The 21,894-nt window shown below is 38.2% G+C and overlaps 1 pseudogene; it reads right to left on the bottom strand.

Moving 5' to 3' along the window:
• Positions 1-1,354: 1,354 nt before the first annotated feature.
• LOC109267687 (60S ribosomal protein L36a-like) lies at positions 1,355-1,667 on the bottom strand (annotated as a pseudogene).
• Positions 1,668-21,894: the final 20,227 nt, after the last annotated feature.

Here is a 21,894-nt window from a genome sequence, read left to right as displayed (position 1 = left end):
AGACTGACTATTATAGACTGAATGTTTGTGTCTCCCCAACAATTCTATGTGGCAATCCTAGCCACCAATATGATGGTATTAGGAAGTGAGACCTTTGGGTGGTGATTATGTCTTGAGAGTGGAGGCCTCGTGAGTGGAGCCATTGTCCTCATAGAAAGGATTGCAAAGAACTCTCTCACCCCTTCCGCCATGACACAGCATGCAGATAGCCATCTATGAACCAGGAAATGGCTCTTACCAGACATCACATCTGCTAGTGCCTTGATCTTGGATTTCCCAGCCTCCAGAACTGTGAGAAGTTAATTTCTACGTTTATATGCCACCCAGTCCATGGCATTTTATGGTGGCAATATGAGCAAATTAGACAATACCCTTATAAAATAGACTGTAGAGAGCTCTCTTACCCCTTCCACCATGTGAGAATAAAGCATGAAGACAGCCATCTATGAACCAGGAAGCAGCTCTCACTACACATCAAATCTTCTGGTGCCTTGATCTTGGACTTCTCAGCCTCCAACTACGAGAAATAAATTTCTGTTGTTTATAAGCCGCCTACCTACTCTATGGTATTCTGTTATAGCAGCCTGAATGGATTCAGACACTGACCTTCATCAAATGATCCTCTTGCTTTCTCAGTTCCCATTGGATTTTGTTGACGAGAAGCACCAGAAGGTGATCAGTAGGAGCGAGGGGGCTGGGGCGCTTGGGTGGCTCAGTCAGTTAAACATCCAACTTTGGTTCAGGTCATGATCTTACCCTTCATGGGCTCAAGCCCTGCATTGGGCTCTGTGCTGACAGCTCAGAGCCTGGAGCCTGCTTCAGATTCTTGTGTCTCCCTCTCTTTCTACCCCTCTTTCACTCATGCTCTGTCTCCTTCAAAAATAAACATTTTTAAAAATTTTAAAAAAGAAGAAGCAAAGGGAGTGAAACGAATATATTTATTTCTCAGTTGCTTTCTTTTAGGGTCTTCATGGCCTGGCTGCATCTCTTGATTGAATGTCATAGCCCTCATTAGGCTGTCCTTCCTAAGCAGCTCTCTGAATCCAGTGGTTAGAGAAATGCTCCCTCCAAATACCCCTTCAAGAGTAAAGGTGGTATTATTAGTACGAAGTAGTGCACTATCTCCTGAGCTTTCCCTGTATCATGCTCATATCTTTGGAAATAGTTCTTTTATTAAAGTTTCTTCAAAATTACCCAGTTTGTGAATTCCAGCTATTCTTGCCAGGATCCCGGTAATACATGAGGCTTGGAGTTAAGCTGACTTAAGTTAAGCCAGGTTTTATTTTATTTTATTTTTTTGAAATGAACATAACCTCAAAATTTTATTGTCTTCATAATGTAACAAATATGAAGCTTAGAACTGTATCACTTGGCCTGTTCTCTTCTTATCTCCTTCCAGCTCAAAATGCTTGCATCTCTTAATAGCCAGCATTCTCTTAGATCTGTAGTTGGGCTCAACACATTCAAGCCTCAGCATAATCTTCTTTGTAGTTTTAGCCTTTTTCTGGAAAGTAGGCTTAGTTTACCCTCCATAGCCACTCTGCTTCCTGTCATAATGCCTCTTTCCCTCTGCATAAAGAAAATCTTTGCCTTTCTCGTACTGTGTCACTTTGGTGCTTGCCACACTTCTTACAGAAAGTCCAGTGGGTTTTAGCAACATTCACCATGGCTGCGAGAAGGCTATCTGCACGGAAAGAAAGAGCAAGTTAAGCTAGGTTTTAAGCATTAGTTACCACAGTGCCCTCTTGGGGTAGGAGGGTGGGTTTAATGCCTGGTGTCTGACACCCAGGGCTTAGAGACACTGGTCTAGAGACACAGCTCAGGCATTGATTCTTTACTTTTTAACTCATAGTTTTCTGCTTAATTTTGTCAGAGAAGAACCAATTGAGTTCTTCTAGAAACTAAAGCTCAAGTTTGATGCACACAAGAAATCATAGGCTCCTTCCCTCCTAGGAATTTGAATTTGAATAGCTTTTTGGAAGTTCTGAACCTCCTCTCCAAAGGGCATGCTTTCCTCTAAAGTGAGTTGTAAATTTGTAAATGTGTGTAATTTGTCTTTGGTGTTTCTCCCTTCTCATTTCTTTGTGGGGTACCTCTGCCATTCCCTGAAGGTACTCAGGAACCTCACATTCTTCTATGCACTTTTCTCCATGAAAACCAGCTTCCAGGAAAGGTTCTGAATTCATTTTCACAAAATAAATGACTGTTTGACTTTGATATGTTATCTCACTCAGATAGCACAATCTTTTGTCTAAAGCAGGGTTTTTCTCAACCTCAGCACTATTGACATTTTGAGCCAAAATAATTCTTTGTTGGCGAGGGAGCTGTTCTATGCATTGTAGGATGCTTAGCTGTATCCCTGGCAGCAACACACAAGATGCCAGTAATATCCTTCTCCTGGTTATGACAACCAAAAGTGTCTCCAGACATGCCAAATGTCTTGTGGGGGCAAAATCACACCCAACTGAGAACACTGGTCTGAAAGGATGAACCTCCACCTGTGCATGTCTTTGGACATGATCAAATCTAAAGGAAAATTGTGTATTAAGGTAATAATCTGGAAATGCTTTTGAATATGTAGACTTTGAGTGCTTATTGGTAAAGGACCACCTGTTCTAGGCTATTCTGGTTTTCTAACTGAATGACACCACCAGCTCATTTTTATTTCAAACAAATCTGCACACACACACACACACACACACACAATCTGCACATATCCATGTTTTCCCTTATAGTTTATTACCTAGTGATGCAATTATGATGACTTGCGATTATGAATGGAAACATATTTTCTGTTTTGTATAGGAATATATGGGTGATTAACATATATGTCTTTTAAATATCCTCTGTATTAAGGTTCTCCAGAGAAACAGAACTAATAGGGGGTGTGTGTGTGTGTGTGTGTGTGTGTGGAGAGAGAGAGAGAGAGAGAGAGAGAGAGATTGATTTGTTATCAGAATATCAGGAATTGGCTTACATAATTATGGAGGTTAAGTCCCAACATCTGCAGTCAGCAAGCTGGAAATCTAGGAAAGTAGTGGTGTAAGTGGTGTAAGTTCTAGTCTGAAAGCCGGAAGGAGATCTTCTGACCCAAGAGGAGCTGATATTTCAGTTGGAGTCTGAAGGCAGGAAAAGACCGATGTTCTAGCTCAAATAAATCAGGCAAGAGGAGTTCCCTCTAACTCAACCTTTTTGTTCTGTTCAGGCCTTCAGTTGATTAGATGAGGCCCACACACATTAGGGAGAGTAATCTGCTTTACTCAGTCTACTCATTGAAATGTTTTTCTTACTTAGAAACATGCTCACAGACACAACCCCCGAAATGTTTTACTGATGTCTGGGCACCGCATGGCCTAGTCAAGTTGGCACACAAAATTAACTATTACACCTTCCCATTGAATTTTTGGATAATCCTAATTCATCTTCTCAAGAACTGCCTTAGCAGGGTTGATACTGGGAATTCAATCTGAGCCACTGAGCTAGTTTGAGGACGTATATAGTTGGCTCAGTTCTTCTCAGCTTGCAGGGTCAATTAAAGTGGAGCCCTCTGGTGGTATAACCTTTCTGGAACCAAATAGACCATGGTGGAACATTTATGCTTTCCCCTAGCCATAGTGACTCCCTATGTCTGGCAACTTTTTCTGAAAGAGCCAGATAGTATATATTGTAGGTTTGCAGGCCAATACAGTATTTATTGCAACTACTCAACTCTGTCACTGTAGTGCAGAAGCAGCTATAGACACTATGTAAACAAATGGACTAGCAGTGTTCCAATATTTTATTTACAAAAAAAACAAAAAACAAAAAAAACAGGTGGCTGGTCTGTGGACTATAGTTTACTGACTCCTGGCATAGAGAATTGTTCTCATCTGTATGCGTTACTGGCACTTCTGTATTTCAATGTACAAAAAAAGGAAAAAAGATAATGAAATTTCTCAAGCTAAATTTTGTAACGTCCAGACCCAGAAGTGGCATATAATCACTTCTATTCATGTCCCATTGGTCCAATCTTAGCTACATAGCTTCTAGGGAGGCTGGGGAATTCAGTCTCTACCTGGATAGTCACGTACCTGGCTTAATTTCTGTTGGGAAGAACAGATTTTAGTGGGAAACTAGCAGCCACAGCCACATGAGATGAACCACTTAGGAGGCAATTCTGCAAATTACATAATAAGTCTCTCCCTATTGCAAGTTTTATTTAATTAGGAAATTCTTTTTTCTTCATTTGAAATAATTCTCATAAAATATTTTCTGAGGATGTTATATATAACTAAATAGTTATACACAATTTAGACCTTATACACATTAAGAAATATTCACTAAGTGCTTGCTTTTTTCTTTTTAAAAAAAAAAATTTTAGGGGCATCTGGGTAGCTCGGTTGAGTGTCTGACTTCGGGTCAGGTAGTGATCTGATGGTCCATGAGTTCAAGTCCTACATCAGGCTCTGTGCTGACAGCTCAGAGCCTGGAGTCTGCTTCAGAATCTGTGTCTCCCTCTCTCTGACCCCCCTGCCCCCGTCAAAAATAAACATTAAAAAAAAAGAATCATCTTTTAAAAAATGTTTTAACGTTTATTTTTGAGAGAGAGGGAGTGCGTGTGTGCAAAAGTGGGGGAGGGGCAGAGAGAGAGAGAGGGAAACACAGAATCCCAAGCAGGCTCCAGGCTCTGAGCTGTCAACATAGAGCCCAATGCAGGGCTTGAACCCACGAACCATGAGATCATGACCTGAGCTGAAGTAGGACACTTAACCAACTGAGCCACCCAGGGGCCCTGATTTGTTCTAAGCTATTCTGTGATTTGTACCTTTGGGAAGTTCACAATATGCTTAAAGAAATAAAATATCTCAACATAGAGGCTATCAATAAATATTCAATTATGGAATCAGGTAATGCATTCTACAGGCATTTGGAGAAAGAGGAAGAGATAATTCATATTTCATATCTAGGATATGGCTTTCTATTCACATCAAGTGATACTGTTGCCTTGTTTTACATGGAAACAGATGGGAACTAAATTTTAAAGACTTGTCCTCAATTGCTTTTTAAGCCACATATTTTAGTGTTATCAGCACTTATTTTCAAGGGACAGAAGCCCATTTAAGATAGTTTAAGCAAAAAGAAAATGCATGGCCAGATTCAGGGTATTTGAAAATGCCAGGCCACTGTCTCTATCTCTGTTTTCCTTCATCTGCTCTCTCTTTTTAGGGGAGCTTTTTCCATGTGGCAGGAAGAATGGCCACTGACTATTCCAAGTCTGTGTCATCTTTAAACATGTATAGCTCAAGATTCCAGACAAAGAGGAGGCATCTTTCCCAGTGGCTTCAGCAGAAAAGTCCCCAAACCAGTCACTTTGGCTAGGGAGAAGACAAAGTGATACTGGCCAGCCCTAGATCATGAACTTCTGGGGCTGAGAAAGACTCGGTCAGCCCCGTCTGAGTGATGTGGAATAGAGACAGGTAGTTTTCCAAAAGAGAGTTGGGAAAAAATAGTTCAGTAAATTTGTCTTGTTTTTGGCCACACGTAAAATACAGTTACATTCTTATTTTATAAAATTACACACTCCTCAATGAATTTAAAAATAATGTATTGATGGTATGTTATTAAACCTTGAGTGATAGTTAGGTAGATAGATGAAAGATAATAGATTTGAGCCTGAATGATAGGTTCAGTATAACTCTAGGTGCTGGGGCTGCAAAAATGAGTGAGAACTGGGGTCCCTAGCCTCATGAAACTCATGACTAATGAATGGGGTCAGTTAAACATGTAAACAAACATTACAAAACAGTATGATAACCATCAACAGATAATGATCTTGCACAAAGGAATAAAATCTCCTTGGTCTTTTATGGTATTGTTTCTTGCCTTTGTTGGCTTTTGTGGGGAACATAAAATTGTAAAACACAAGCACACCAGATTTAGAGTCAGTAGACTTTGGGTAACCTTTAGCTGTGTGTCTTTAAGCAAGGATATGGCCACTTTGGTTCTCAGTTGTCATGAGTGTAAAGTGAGAGGTTTGAACTAGATGACTGTCTAGATTCATCTATGTTGTAAAATTCTAAATATTTTAATGTATGAGATTGTAGTAATCAGTGATTACTGTAGTAATCAGTAATTCATTGGAATTGTTAGTCGGGATGTGTATAAACTAAAAAGCCACTAGATGTCGCTCTCTCATCGATTTTGTGCTATTCAGATCTTATTTTAAATGCCAGGATATCTGAGAGCTGGTGGGACCTTAAAAATCATTTTTGTTCAATCATGTCAGTTAATTAAAAACAAAAACAGACTATTTGGACTAGATAGATAAAATGACTTAGTCAATTTCTTGACTTCTAGTCCAGGGGACTTTCCTGTCTTTAAACTGAACAATGCTTGGAAATGATGTTTTACATCAATTATCAACTTTGATAATGGTTTTTGTTTCTTTTTCTTCCTGAACTATTAATAAGAGCAATTTGGGGGCTAGATTATACAAATTTGTATGACTTAAAATTATACCAATAACACTGGAACAAAAAAGTAACATTACTCAGAGATTACTACTTTGTCTTGTTTGAAAATAATTCACAGGAGAATGTAAGAAATTGGGTAGCTGTGAATGAAAATGGAAATCAAAATTCACAACCACCTGGCTTATCTGAAGTTTAGACTTTAGCAACCTGAGGTTTTCCTTTCTTAACATGGCCCTGAATAGAAAGTAAGTTGAAAAGGGCTTTCTTTGAAAAGTGAAATCGCTTTAAGGTCTCTGCATCAAACCCATTAACATTAATTTCTATATCATCCTTTGAACCTTATCTAACATGCAATTCTTAATGAACATGATTCATAATGAACCATAATCTAATTCTTGGTTTAGATGAGTCTGCAGGATTTGAAACAGAAATGGAACTATAAGAGGCAGGCCTATTAAAATAAGAAGCCATAGCAGATAGCCTGATTATAATAAGGGGAAAAAAATGCTAGACTCAAAAAAAAAAAATCAAAACTGTGTTATACATCTTTGTAAAATGACAAGATCTTTATGATGACAACCTTGTGGCTTCAAGAAAAGGTTAAATTAGGGGCAACTGGGTGGCTCAGTTGGTTAAGTGTCTGACAGGCTCAGGTCATGATCTCACTGCTCATGAGTTTGAGCCCCACATCGGGCTCTGTACTGACAGCTCAAAGCCTGGAGCCTGCTTCAGATTCTGTCTCCCTCTCTCTGCCCCTCCCCTGCTTGTGTTCTCTCTCTCTCTCTGTGCCTCAAATATATATATGTAAAAATAAAACATTAAACATTTTTTAAAAAGTTAAAAAAATAAAAAAGAAAAGGTTAAATTACATTGCTATCCTTTGTGACATATAAGCTTTTTTTTTTTTTTTAAGTTGAAGTATAGTTGACACCTGTTATATTAGTTTCAGGTATACAAACAGTGATTGGAAGACTCTATAGGTTATGCTATGCTCACCATAAGTGAAGCTGCCATCTGTCACCATACAATACTATTACAATACCACTGACTGTATTCCCCATGCTGTGCCTTTTATTTCCATGACTTATTCATTCCGTAACTGGAAACCTGTGTCTCCCACTCTCTTTCACCCATTTTGCCCATTCCCCCATCCTCCTCTCCTTTGGCAACTATCAGTTTGTTCTCTGTATTATGGGTCTGTTTCTACTTTGTTTTGTCTTTTAAATTCTACATATAAGTGAAACCATATAGGTTTGTCTTTCTCTCCAGACTTATTTCACTTAGCATAACACCCTCTGTATTCATCCATGTTGTTATAAATGACAAGATCTTATTTTTTATGGCTGAGTAATATTCCAGTGTGTGTGTGTGTGTGTGTGTGTGTATCACATCTTCTTTGTCTATTCAACAATGGACACTTATGTTGCTTCCATATCTTAGCTGTTGTAAATAATGTTGCAATGAACATAGGGTGTATATATTTTTTCAAATTAGTGTTTTTAGTTTTTTTTTGTGGGGGTGGTAATACCTAGTAGTGAAATTACTAGATCTTATGATATTTCTATTTTTAATTTTTTGAAGAATGTCCATAGTGTTTTCCACAGTGGCTGCACCAGTTTACATTCCCACCAACAGTACATGAGGGTTCTCTTTTCTCTACACCCATGCCAACATTGTTATGTCTTGGTTTTTTTGTTTTGTTTTTTTTTTTGATTACTAGCCATTCTGACAGTTTAAGGTGATATCTCATTGTGATTTTGATTTGTATTTCCCTGATGATGAGTGATGTTGAGTGTCTTTTCATGTGTCTGTTGACCATCTAAATGTCTTCTTTGGAAAAATGTCTATTTAAGTCCTCTGCCCATTTTTTTTTTAAATTTTTTTTTCCAACTTTTTTAAATTTATTTTTGGGACAGAGAGAGAGACAGAGCATGAACGGGGGAGGGGCAGAGAGAGAGGGAGACACAGAATCGGAAACAGGCTCCAGGCTCCGAGCCATCAGCCCAGAGCCTGACGCGGGGCTCGAACTCACGGGCCACGAGATTGTGACCTGGCTGAAGTCGGACGCTTAACCGACTGCGCCACCCAGGCGCCCCAATCCTCTGCCCATTTTTAATTGTGTTATTTGGTTTTTGTGTGTGTGTGTGTGTGTGTGTTGAGTTGTATAAGTTCTTTATATGCTTTGGATATTAACCTCTTATTAGATGTATCATTTGCAAATATCTTCTCCATTTCAATAGGTTATCTTTTCCTCTTGTTGACTGTTTCCTTTGCTGTGCAAAAGCCTTTTATTTTGATGTAGTTCCAATAGTTTATTTTTGCTTTTGTTTGTCTTGCCTGAGGAAACATATCTAGAAAAGCGATGCTATGGCCAATGCCAAAGTTATGGCCTACGTTTTCTTCTAGGAGTTTTGTGGTTTCAGGTTTCACATTTAGGTTTCTAATCCATTTTGAATGATTTTTGTGTTTGGTGTCCAAAGGGAGAAGTTTTACTTACATGGGAAAGTCATTTATGTAATGCTTATAAATGTGAAATCACAATAAATCCTTTTCTCAGGATGGGGGTGGAAATGGATCATGCATATAAATAGTGAGTCTGTTAATACTGGCTTCATTTCCTGAGTAAACTGGGAATAATACTACTGCATAGGGGGCTGTGGGATGTTTGAAAGAGTGTAGAAAGTGGAAAATGCTATGTAATTGTAAGCTATCAAGATGATGACAATAAGGAGAAGTGAATGCATATACGCTCCCAAGAAAAGCTAAGAAAATTGAGGAGCACTTAATTTAAAAGACAGAAGAAACAGAAAAGAAGGCCATGGGTTAACTTCTCTGTCAGTGGTGAAGCAGCAGGACCGATCTACTTTCCAAAAGATAGAAAGCGATCATAGAGATTCTGCCTGGGATAGGAGAATGGTGACACTCTCCTATCACCATTCTATCCTATCCTGGGATAGGAGAATGGTGACACGCTCTTGCATCCTCATTTTTTTCCTGTTCAATTCCATCATGAAGGAACACCACATCAGGACCTGCATTTAGGCCATTTTGTTTTATTTTGTATCTGCCTTAGGTTGGACAAGTGGGGTGTTCTGCTGTTTTCCCTACTTTATGTGGTCAGGCTTCAATATTTTCCTTCCTCTTTTTAATCCTCTTGATGAACTTATACTTAAAAAATGAAAGTTGCTTGTTGTAGGAAGATTCCAGCTGGTTTCAATGAGGAAGCAAGACAAGTTGGCCATCACTTATGTCCAGATCTCTCATGCATGTGCTATTTGAGTTTTTATATTTCCTCAAGTCACCCTGTATTGTGCAAAGGTGTTATGATGTCAGAATCCAATAAATAACCAGAAAATGTGCTCTATTTCAATGTGGCAATTTCATATTCTCTTGTCTAATACTGGAAAAAAATGCATTTCTTGCATATTTTGATTACATTATAGTGCTGCCAGTCATATTATTGTGTTAAGGTGGTATCAGCATTCCAATAATAAACTTTGTCAGGCTTTTGTCCCTTGGCTGTAAAATTCTGCCTGAAGTCTGACAATTGCTCTCAATCCCAGAACCATTTAGGAAAGAAGAAAATAAGTTATCTTAAATTGAGTAAAAAGTTAAAGAATGTAAATAACACCAAAACCCTCCAATTGTTCAAATCTAGATGCTATTTTTCATCAACTCCAAACCATAAAGCACAATTTTTTAAACATTTTTTTTAACGTTTATTTATTTTTGAGACAGAGAGAGACAGAGCTTGAACGGGGGAGGGTCAGAGAGAGAGGGAGACACAGAATCTGAAACAGTCTCTGAGCTGTCAGCACAGAGCCCGACGCGGGGCTCAAACTCACGGACTGTGAGATCATGACCTGAGCCGAAGTAGGACGCTTAACCGACTGAGCCACCCAGGCACCCCAGGCACAATTTTTGAATTCAGTACATCTCTCCTTCTGTATGACTTTGAGTATACTTTAGAAGTTCATTTTTAGATCAGAGAAGGACATTTCATCTCTACAAATAAACCAAGTCAACATCTGAGTGAGAAAATAATTCTATTTTTAAAAAATCCTTGTTTTTTGGGGGGCGCCTGGGTGGCTCAGACGGTAGGCCTCCGACTTCGGCTCAGTTCATTATCTTGTGGTTCGTGAGTTCGAGCCCCGCATCAGGCTCTGTGCTGATGGCTCAGAGCCTGGAGCCTGCTTTGGATTCTGTATCTCCCTCTCTCTCTGTTCCTCCCCCACTCACACTCTGTCTCTCTCTCAAAAATAAATAAACATTGAAAAAAAATTTTTTAAAAATCCTTGTTTTTAACAAAGTTTTGTAAAGTTTACACAGTGGAAGGGCAGACAACATTAGGGCCCGAGGGGAACCATTTGTGTGTGTTCTCATGCTTTCTTCAACCTTTGAGATGAACCCACAGAAATCCTGTTTCAGTTGCCTTTTCTTTCAAGTTACTTGTGGATTTTTCCCTTTTTAAAGTTGTATTTCAAATTCTACTTTTTACTTTAATAGCGAGGGACTTCTGGGGGTAGAAGTGAACAGAACAGAGATGCACATCAAATTCACTTTATAAAAACGTCTCATTATAGCTTATCAGTAAGTGAGCCAGGATGTTGTGGAAGTAAAATGCTTTTTCAGTTGAACTGTCTTTCTGGAAAACTTTAATTTTTAGCTGCCAATTTGTCTGTACTTCTCAGTTTTTTAATCCACTGGCTCAATGATAACTTGGGTGACCCTGAGGCTTTTGTTGAACTTACTTTCAGAGATTAGGGCTCTAGTTGGGCACACTCCCCTGCTGGGTATATTTTCTGCTCTTACTGACTTCAAAGCAGACTGAGCACAGAGAGAGATAATAAGCATAGTGGAGACATCTGAGCCAAATTTGTGTCCAGAATATCGTGCCCAGGGTTCTTGGGATGAACTAGGCTATGTATGACTTTTAATCACCTTCAAAGCTGTGAATAATAATAGTTGGTTTCAGTAAGTTAAATTTAAATTGAAAGCCAATCTGTTGATAAAATAGCAGATGTATTATGTGACCCCACACTAAATATGCTTCCTGAAAAAATGACTTCATTCAATATTCTACAAGCAGGGTAAGGAATATGGGATGGGAAAGGGGATGAGAAGCTATCACCACCTTGCTGGGTGAGTTTCACTAAGTTGCTACACTTCTCTGAAAGTCAGTTTCTTTCTACATAAAAAAAAGCAAGCTATCATAATAATAGTTGTTTTTTATAGTTTTGCAGGGATTGATTTTTTTTTTCTGGAAAGGGCCTGATAGCAACTATTATAAGCTTTACAAACCACATGGTCTCTGTCTCAAAAGCAGCCATTGGCACTATGTAAATGAATAGGTATAGCTGTGCTCTGATCCAACTTTATTTACAAAAATTGGTGGCCTGCAGGCCATAGTTTGCTGACTCCTGGTTTAATGCATGCTTGTATACTTCTGTGCCAGGAAGGTATTAACTACTTTACTTATAGTAGTACACCTAATGAGGTAGATACTATTATTGTCATCAGTTTTTGGATGAAGAAGCCAAAGCTCAGAGAGGTTAATTCACTTCCCCAAGGACACAGTGCTAGTAAATAGCAGAGCTAAATTTTGGCATCAAGTCCACGTGCCTCTTCCTCACTCTTTTCTTTAGAGAGACTTGCCCTCTTACCTGAGAGATCTTCCACAAGGGAACTGCTGAGCCCCGGCAGTGTAGACTAGGGAATATGATCCAAATCTTAATAACTCCAACTGATGAGTGCCGCAAAATAGCATCAGATTAATTTGCCTCAGAACATATTTTCCAGATGATTCTTGGAATTTTGCTCAGTAATGTGGGTCAAAATAATTTTTTTTCTGATATGCAACTATTCTTGTTTCACTCACATTTTAGCTTCAAGGGGAAGGATTCTCCTTCTCTATGCATGTATTTAATAATTTTTCCACTTGTTTTTCTCCCTTGAAAGCAAGAGAACTACTAAGATGTACTATCTACTTAGTTCTGCATTTCTCTTTTTAAGTGGGAAAAACTCAAAGCATATTTTCTTTTATCCAGTAAGAGAAAAAAAAAATGGAAACAATGAGAAAGCCTTGGCAAGTACCATAGAGATGAATTGTAACTCAACATGAATGTCATTCCCATCCTCTTCTGTGATTTCACAACCATTGAAAGACTTGCATTTTTAACTGTATGGCATTTGTAATGTGGAAGAGTATATGCATTTTTACAATAAGGTTGTTGGATTGTTACTCAGGCAGAACAGCTCATTTGGCAAGGCTTAGAGGTATACTAAGAATCCAACTTGGTTTATCTCCATCAGGCAGGGGAGAGCTCCCCCAACATCTCATGTTTTCCAACTGGCTCTGCCTGGCTCCCAGGGCAGGCGGGGAGTGAATAAGAAAACAGTAGAGTATTGACTGGAGAGTTCCCACATTTTCAGTGTGATAGAAGGAATCAGCTGTCAAATGTTTCTATAGATTGGCTGTGATCTGTGATGCCCTTCACAACTCTCCTTTTAGATTTCCCAGGAGATCTTATCAGAGGGCCTCTGAAAGGGAACATAGGCTTAAAGAAAGGTCTGTAATGTATCAAAGATTCCCAATGAACCTGACCTAAGCAGGATGAACTTCTTTTCAAAGGTTACCTCTTAACCAATCAGGGCTGGAAGGGCACAAACAGACCCTAAGGTCTGGACTTCTAAGACAAAGTACACATACATACCCATGCATGTATGTGTCCTTGCTGGGATGCCTGGGGCATCCTTTATGATGGAGCCATTCTGGCTGCCTAAGCCTCATGAGCTTGCCCTGGTGTTTGGATTGGTTAGAATTATGAATGTTTTGTGGACAGTAAGCCTCTTTGGAAATTCTTTGAGGGTCTTCTTGATGAATTCTGTTGAAGGTCTGATTCAACCAAACCAGTATTTATAGTTTATTTTCTGGGAGTAGAGATGCAAGGTGCATAGTTGCCACTCACATCATCATCAGGCACTAATTAGGGACCCATTTCGGGACAACACTGTATAGCAGTGCCATCACCTCTCTTTCCAGAGTCTCTCACTGCCAGGAATTTCCACATTTTGAGGTCCTGATGATGAACCCTCATTTTTATGTCTCACTGAAGCCTGGCTTTTCCAGGCTTGCTACATATCTCTGTATCTTACTCATTTCTTGTTGCTTGTGTTGGCATAAAGTGCATTGTTTTTAGAAAAATTAATCTTCCATTTTTTTTTAATTGTAATTAGATCTGAAGGGGGAAAAACTAGATAAAATTTCTCATTGCTTTTTTTGTCCAACAAAGGAATACCAACTGAATCAGATACTAGGTTGAATTATGGTTCTCTAGGAGAAGCAATTAGTGTGTATAACGTTAAGGTGCATTGTTTCATTAGAGATAACATTAAACTTTTGAAGACTAATGTTTCAAGGAGAACTTCTTACAAATGAAGTAGAAAGTACATATTAATAATAACAGGATATAGAACACATGTAAACCACTTCATCTCTTTATAGAGATACCAGGACAAAGATGTAATATTTGAATTCTTAAATTGTCTGGACTGTTCAATTAATTATCTACGTATTGATGTAGAATTGATCTTCTAGGAAGTTATAGGGCTGATTTTTATTATTATTCATAGAGAGGGATAATTACACACTTTTTTTTTCATTTCTGGTAAAACTTATTTTGCTGAAACAAGTGAAAGATGCATTAAGATTAATACCACTTCCTCCCTAATAAAAATATTTTTTCTGTTTATAATAATAATATATATTCACCCTATAACATTTGGAAATAGATAATATCATATGAAATTATATAAAAATATTCATAATCCTATTTCCCATAATAACCACTGTTACCACTTTTGGTGTATTTTCTTCCAGTCCTTATACATGCACATGTACACCAGTATGCATATATCAGTGGGGTGCAGTAAGAATATTAACGGAAATTTAACTGGATTATGTCCTCATCTGCATAGTTCCAGCCTCCAACTATAGCCTTCTAGCTCCACTTTACGCCAATTACTTTTGGGAGTTTCTGGGGGTGTCCCATATGAACTCATCAATAGTTTCTCATGTGCTGTTTTATTTCTCTCATTGTCTTCTGCCCTTGCTTCCTGCTCACTGTGGAATCCTCAAAATCTAGAAGAATGGCTGACACAGAGATCTATTCAATAAACTTTTACTGAGGTGTTCAATACATGAAAGGACTCCTTGAAGGATATGCTCCAACAGTGTCCTGACTGCTGGTACTCTCTGAGTAAGTGCTGTCTGTTAAGTGTTGTCTTCTTATGCTCTTCCTAATTTTTTCACTGTACTGAAGGGATGCTTCACACAGAGGTGTGGAGAAGGCTCTGCTTCCTAGCTCTCCACTGCACTTTGTCACCTAAAACATCAATGCCTCACTGAGCAGGTCCCCACGTCTCATGGAGTCCCTTTGAAAACATTTCCTTTGAGTTCTACCTGCCGTCCCCTCTTCACTGGACTCAGAAATAGGGTTGGGGTTGATATCTGAAACAGATGCCATCATGTCTCATCCAGTTTGGTGTCCTACTTCTCTTCTCTCCCAACATTTTGATTCCAGAGAAATTCGGTTATAAGAGAGAAAATAAATTACACAGTTGGTACTCAGCAAATCTGTTTAGAAGGCTTGAACAGTTGGCAAATCACCTCAATGCCTTAGGGATGTGTTTTGCCTGAGAAATGCCTGAGGAAGTGGGAGAGGACAATACTATCTTAATTTCCACCTTGACTATCAGTCTGTGATAGTGGTACTAAGTAATGTATTAGATTTGTACTTGCCTCTCTGCATTTTTTTAACCTCAAATAGATCATTTCATTCTCTCTCTACACATATGCATGTACATACATACATTGGAAGGATCACCTCCATTCTTAATAGACTGATAGGATAAGATGTGGCTTCTCTCTTTCTCTTTTTTCCAGGCAATCATTCTAAGAAGCTCACAATATTAGTGAGCTGACTTCCCTCAGCTCTTTCCTGAAAATGTCTTGTCAATGGATCTTTTTTAGGTTTTGATGAAATTTTCATATGTTGAGTTTATTTATTTAATTCAATTTTTTGAATTATATAATCAGATTCATTTTTCTTATGATCCATTAATTCATTCACTGATGCTAGACTCATCTCTTGATATGCAGGGAAAATGCAGCTTGTGCAAGACAAGGAATCAAGTCCATTTTAATATTCAAGATCAAATACTAAAGGGAAAGAAGTGATGAAATTTTCAGTTTTAGAAACACAATGATTGTTTTTATTCCTAACACTTTTGTGTGTGGGGATTTTTTGAATTCATAAATTGAATCATAAAGATTATGGCTTTTGGGACTGGCAGCTCCAAGGGTGCCTGAGAGCTTGGGGATACCTTTCACCTCTAGCAAAGCTGCTCTGAAAGGCCCTGAGCCAGGAGGGTATTTTGCAGTTGCAGATTGAAGAACAAAAGTAGGGACAATATCCAGAAAAGAAGGTAATCTGGGACTCCTCAGAGTGATTTTGAAAACTATCCCAAGTCTTATTTTTATTCTTTCCCTACATGAACTCAGTTCCTGGCTCATATCAGATGCTTTCCTGCCTGTCTCCTCTCATGTCATTCCTGACTTGGCACCAAGGTCATGGGAAAGTTACCACAGCCCTTTCAATCTCTTTCTTGAAGCCACCTGTGATCTTTAAGGTCTGCCTTGAGTTCCTTTTCTTAGTTGCCTACTCTGACTATTCCAGCTTCCTTCACTCTGATCACCTCCAGATTTTGCAATGTCTTACACTATTTATCAGTTAGCTAATATTTGGTATTGGTCCAAGTTATTGACTTGGAGTCAAGACATTTATGCTTTAGCCCAAATTCATTTACTAGGTAGATGTCCTTAAGTCATATCACCTTTCTGACTTTTCTGGATCTTAGTTTTCTCATTAAAAAAACCAGAGGGGTAGGTAGATCATCTCTAAGATGCCTTTAGTTCAATTCTATTACTTCTGTTGTTCAAATAGATTTTCATTGCACATAGAACCATGTCAGACCCTTCTATCTTTAATATGCTTAGCTGGCTACTGTATGCAAAGGTGAACTCAGTAAATGAATTATAAGTAGTAGATTCAAACCCCCAGAAAGTGCAACTATTTTAATTTTTATTCTATTCTTATATAAATAGGGGAACTAATATCAAACATTTATTGTTGTGTTTGGATGTGGTCTACAATTAGTCCCAAGGTTTTCTTTATTTCCTGTATCCGATAGGATTGTAAAATGAGAATTGGTGGTCAGAAGATGACTCTGAAACCCTATACAATTTTAAGTATGTCTTCCTGCATGGCAAAAGTTATCCGCTGGGGCAGCTTTGTCTCTCTAGAGATACATAGCAATGACTAGATATTTTTTATTCTCAAAGTTGAAGAAGGGCTGCTGGCATTTAGTGGGAAGAGGCAAGAGATGCCAACACACATTCTACAATGTACAGGACAGCCTCTTACAACAAAGAATTCTTTGGTCCCATATGTCATTAGTGCCAAGGTTGAGAAACTCTGCTATATGGCATACCTATTAGGGACAGAGATTATATCTTATTCATATTTGCATATTTGTTCCCTAGAGATCAACACTCACATCCCTCCCAAGACTTACCTAATTCTGTTAGTCTCATTTTAATATTGGGTACATTTGTGAAACTACAATTGTTTCAAAGTTGACCACTTATGTGGACCTCTCATTTGGTAATTTTTAAATTATTAAAGTATAAAATTAACTAGAACAATCACCATTCTAACAAATAAGATGTGGCATCAAACCTTTAACACAATAATTCTCCAAATATTGAGCCTACATAATGCTATTCACAAATAATATCTTCTTTTTATAGTGAACTGACTGAAATCAACATTTCTCCCTGGAGTCAGTTTATGGCACCTAAACTGCATGACTACGAAGCACATTGCAAGATCTGAAGGTCAAAGAGTAATGATATCCAGTTTTTCTGTAACTGAATTAGTGAAGACAGAAAGAGATTTGGTGCTACACCTCAAATGTTCATATTTTCATCCTTCCAACTTTATCTTTGGGTGTAGCATTTTTTTTAAACTATTTGAGAATTTATGTAGGTTGCATTATTTGCCAATTGAAGGTGCAAACATTTCGAAGATGCTAGTTCCCAGACTGATTGATCCATTCAACCAATTATGTATAAAGTGACCACATGTACAAGGTCTTCTATGGTAGATAAAGATGGAAGAATGAGGAATCTTTTCTCTAGCTAGTGTATGGTCAATCAGGACAGGTAAGACATATCTCTATATATCTATAATATAAAAAACAAAAAGTTTATAAGACAGATGCAAATAAAGATCTAGTTCAGAGGAGGGGATATTGTTTCCCACTAGTGGGAGTTTTTTTTGGGGGGGGGCAGGATAAGCCAGGAAGTTTGGATTCAGGAAATATGGACAATCTGTACAGAGAAAGTGCTCAGTAGTCTTTACAGTTCCTGGCCAATAACAAAAGCACCATTTGTGGGAATACAAACTGGTGTAGCTACTCTGGAAATCAGTATGGAGGTTCCTTAAAAAATTAAAAATAGAACTACCCTATGACCCAGCAATTGCACTACTAGCTATTTACCCAAAGGATACAAAAATGCTCATTCGACAGGGCACGTGCACCCTGATGTTTAGCAGTGCTATCAACAATAGCCAAATTATGGAAAGAGCCCAAATGTCCATTGGCTGATGAATGGATAAAGAAGATGTGGTATATCCATATAATGGAATATTACTCAGTGATCAAAAAGAATGAAATCTTGCCATTTGCAAAAAAAGTGGATGGAACTTGAGTGTATTATGTGAAGTGAAATAAGTCAGGGAAAGACAAATATATGACTTCACTCATACGTGGAATTTAAGAAACACAACTGATGAACATAGGGGAAGGGAAGGAAAAATAAGATAAAAAGAGAGAGAGAGGCAAACCATAAGAGACTCTTGAATACAGAGAATAAACTGAGTTGCTGAGAAGTGGGTGGGGGGTAGGCTAAGTGGGTAATAGGCATTCATTATAGGGGGCACTTGTTGGGATGAGCACTGGGTGCTGTATGCAAGTGATGAATCACTGGGTTCTACTTTTGAAACCAATAGTACACTGTATGTTAATTAACTTGAATTTAAATAAGTAAATAGATAAATAGCACCATTTATTTGTGTGTGGAACTCCTTAGAGCCTTTAATATTGTAAGTGAACCTCAAGAGAAGATTATGCAGGACATCTCAAACTTATTAGTACACGTGTCACTTTATTTATTTGTCAGGATTAGAATTCCATAAGACACATTCCAGAAAATGTCATTCTACTCTGAAAGAACTGAGTGAATGTAGAGGAAGGAAGGCCTTTGGATATCTTACAGCACATTTGGGGAAGGGGAAAGGAAGTAACAATTCTCATGTGATAGGAATTGTGCTGCATTTTGTACATTACCGATCCCGTGGGCCACTATAAAGTCTCAGCCCAAGGGAAGGGTTGATCTAGAGACCAGAGTTGAGCAGAAAAAGGACTCAAGAATTTTGGGTGGTATGTAGGATTACACATATCTGTTTCATGTCTTCATTGTAAACCAGAAATCTGGTTTAGTTTTCTATTAACATGCAGACTGCTACATCACTTCCTCTGTTCCTTACCTGCCACTGAACAGGAACAGTATATAAAGAGAAGGTTCTAGCCCCCCACTCCACCCCATTTTTCCATTTCCAGATCAGGGATTTAATCTTAGGGATTATACTTTGTTTTTCTTTCTTTCTTTTTTTCTTAATGTTTATTTCTGAGACAGAGAGAGACAGAGCATGAGTGGGGGAGGGGCAGAGAGAGAGGGAGACACAGAATCAGTAGCAGGCTCCAGGCTCTGAGCTGTCAGCACAGAGTCTGATGTGGGGCTTGAACTCACAAACCGTGAGATCATGACTTGAGCTGAAGTCAGTCGCTCAACCGACTGAGCCCCCCAGGCGCCTCTACTTTGTTTTTCTTTTAAAAATAAAATACTGTTGCACTTTTGAAAGAGGTACACAGTGCTTCTTTAATTGTAAGTAATTGTTTCATATGTTTGGCAATAAAGGCCACTTGGAATTGAGGGGTCTCTAGGTCAAAATGTGGAACTCATTCTGATAACATCAAAGCCTCCCCTGTCCTCTCCAGAAGGCAGAGCAGACATGTCAGCTTGATCCAACATGCACTTTTTTTGCAACAAATGGATTATTTATTGTTGTTGCACACACTGACAAGCAATGAGACAAGGCAGGGACTAGGGAAGCATCTTGCCAAATGACTGCCTCCTCTAGACATCTGTATGGGAACATTATAAAATCATAGAATGCCAGAGTTGGAAGGACCTTGTGGCCCAAATAGAAGAAACCAGCTCCCCTAGACAATAAAGGAGGATACTGAGGTTTCTCAGAAAGCTTGTGACCTGTCTTAATCAGGCCATAAAGGCAGATTTTGGATTCAATATCTCACTCCTAGGTCTGCATTCGTTTTCCTGCACCATAAATTAAAATCTATAATTTGGATTTTATTATACTACAGTCACTATTCACACTTGGGTTTTAAATTCTTAGTTTGTTCAAGTGTAAATTGGGATTCCCTGCTATCCTTTCCTTAGACACAAGATTTTGCAGGCTTCTAACTAGAAACATTAGATGGTTCTGGCAAAGTTGGGTTTGAATGGACTGGAACACAAACAGATTTGCAACAGTATTCAGTTTTGTTGAAAACCCACAGAGTTTGAAAAATACTATACAAAACTGCCAGGTAGGAATATGTTCGGGGTTTTAGTGAATGCGATATTGAGAACGTTTTTGGGGAATTTGGACCAAACTGTTCATTGCTTGACTTGCTCAGCCCTTCTCAGGAGTACTAGGGAAGTTTGGTAGGAAACACTGGAAATCGGTTTAGTCTATTAATAGCCCACCTGGTGAGATGGAAAGCCTCCTAGTGACTAGAAGAAAACCTTTCTGTCTTGGAATTAGTCCAAATATAAGAGCATAACAAGGGTGGAGACAGTGCGTAGGCAATGCTTTAAACAAGAGAATTCCAGCTCTTTCAGGAAGTCCTCCTAGATAAGTCAGGGTAATAATCAGCCAAAACAATCTTGAGCTCATGCTTTTATTCTCAATATATTCAATAAACAATTAGCAAATATTACTAAGCCTCTTCTGTGTGCCAGGCACTGGGGATACCATGCCTTTTAGAGGTGCTCTTTCTCCTTAGCAGGTTGTGTTCTATCATGGAATTTCCAGAGGATCTTTGGAAATTGTCCTTGAGCTGCAGTTCAAGGATACTACAGCAGGTGTCCAGGTGCATCTTTGACTTGTTGTGGAAGGAAAATTGAATGTAATCCACAACTGAAGTTCAAATATCAATACATCTGTCTGATGCATGGGGATAGGAGATAAAGTGGCAGTTAGGGATCATGGATCCCCTGAGAGAAAATGATTGTGAGTAAATAAATTGGGCTCGTTGTTTCAGATAGAACATGGTCATGGTCTTTATACTAGAGAGTGTGCAGTGGTTCCAGTGTTGGTATGAGACTATACTTGACCCAATCAATTCTCCCTCACCTTCCATGGGTGCTTATTTCATTCTATCATGTATTATGCTATTTACGTGTCTCTTTTTCTATCTAGACCATAAAGCAGGTCTATCTAGACTTAAAAGCAGGATATATATATTTAAAATAGTAACTTTTGTTTTTTTCTCTTACTTCAAGAGAAATGCATGTGTATTAACAGACACTTAGAAAATAAATATAAGTAAAATGATGAAACAACTAGTTAGTGTGGTAGTGCATAACCTTCTAATATATATAGAGAGAGATCTAAATATATGTATATATACATATTCACATGCTCATACATACATGAAACAATCACATAAATGGATAATAAAGTTGACTATAGGTATACTACCCTATCTACCTAAAAATAACCCTATATCTTTGTGTCATTAAATATCTCCAACACCATCATTTTTAAGTAACTTCATAACAATCCATGTTATAGATACACATGATTTATTTGATCAATTTCTTGCAATTGGAAACTATTCATAATTGGACATTATTCCCTTATTTTAAAAAGTGCAATAAATACCATTTTGCTAATTTTTCTACATATCAAAGATTTCTCCTTAGAACAGATTTTTAGAATAAGATTCATTGGATGAAATGCACAATTAGATGAAATCTGACAGATATCTGCCGTTGTGTAACAACCATTATAACCATGATCTAGAACTTTCGTATTACTTCAAAAAGTTTCCTTTTGCCATTTGCAGTTCATCCCTTCTCCCCATTCCTTCATTAACTACTGACTTATTTTATTTATTTATTTTGGTCTGACTTCTGTTACTTAGCATAATGCTTTAGAGATTCATACATGCTGTGTGTTTATTGGTAGTC

Source organism: Panthera pardus, unplaced genomic scaffold (assembly GCF_024362965.1).
Source record: "Panthera pardus isolate Hobbes unplaced genomic scaffold, ASM2436296v1 HiC_scaffold_2, whole genome shotgun sequence".
Taxonomy (NCBI): domain Eukaryota; kingdom Metazoa; phylum Chordata; class Mammalia; order Carnivora; family Felidae; genus Panthera; species Panthera pardus.
The sequence above is the reverse complement of the archived record's forward strand: the minus strand, read 5'-3'. Positions and strand labels throughout refer to the sequence as shown.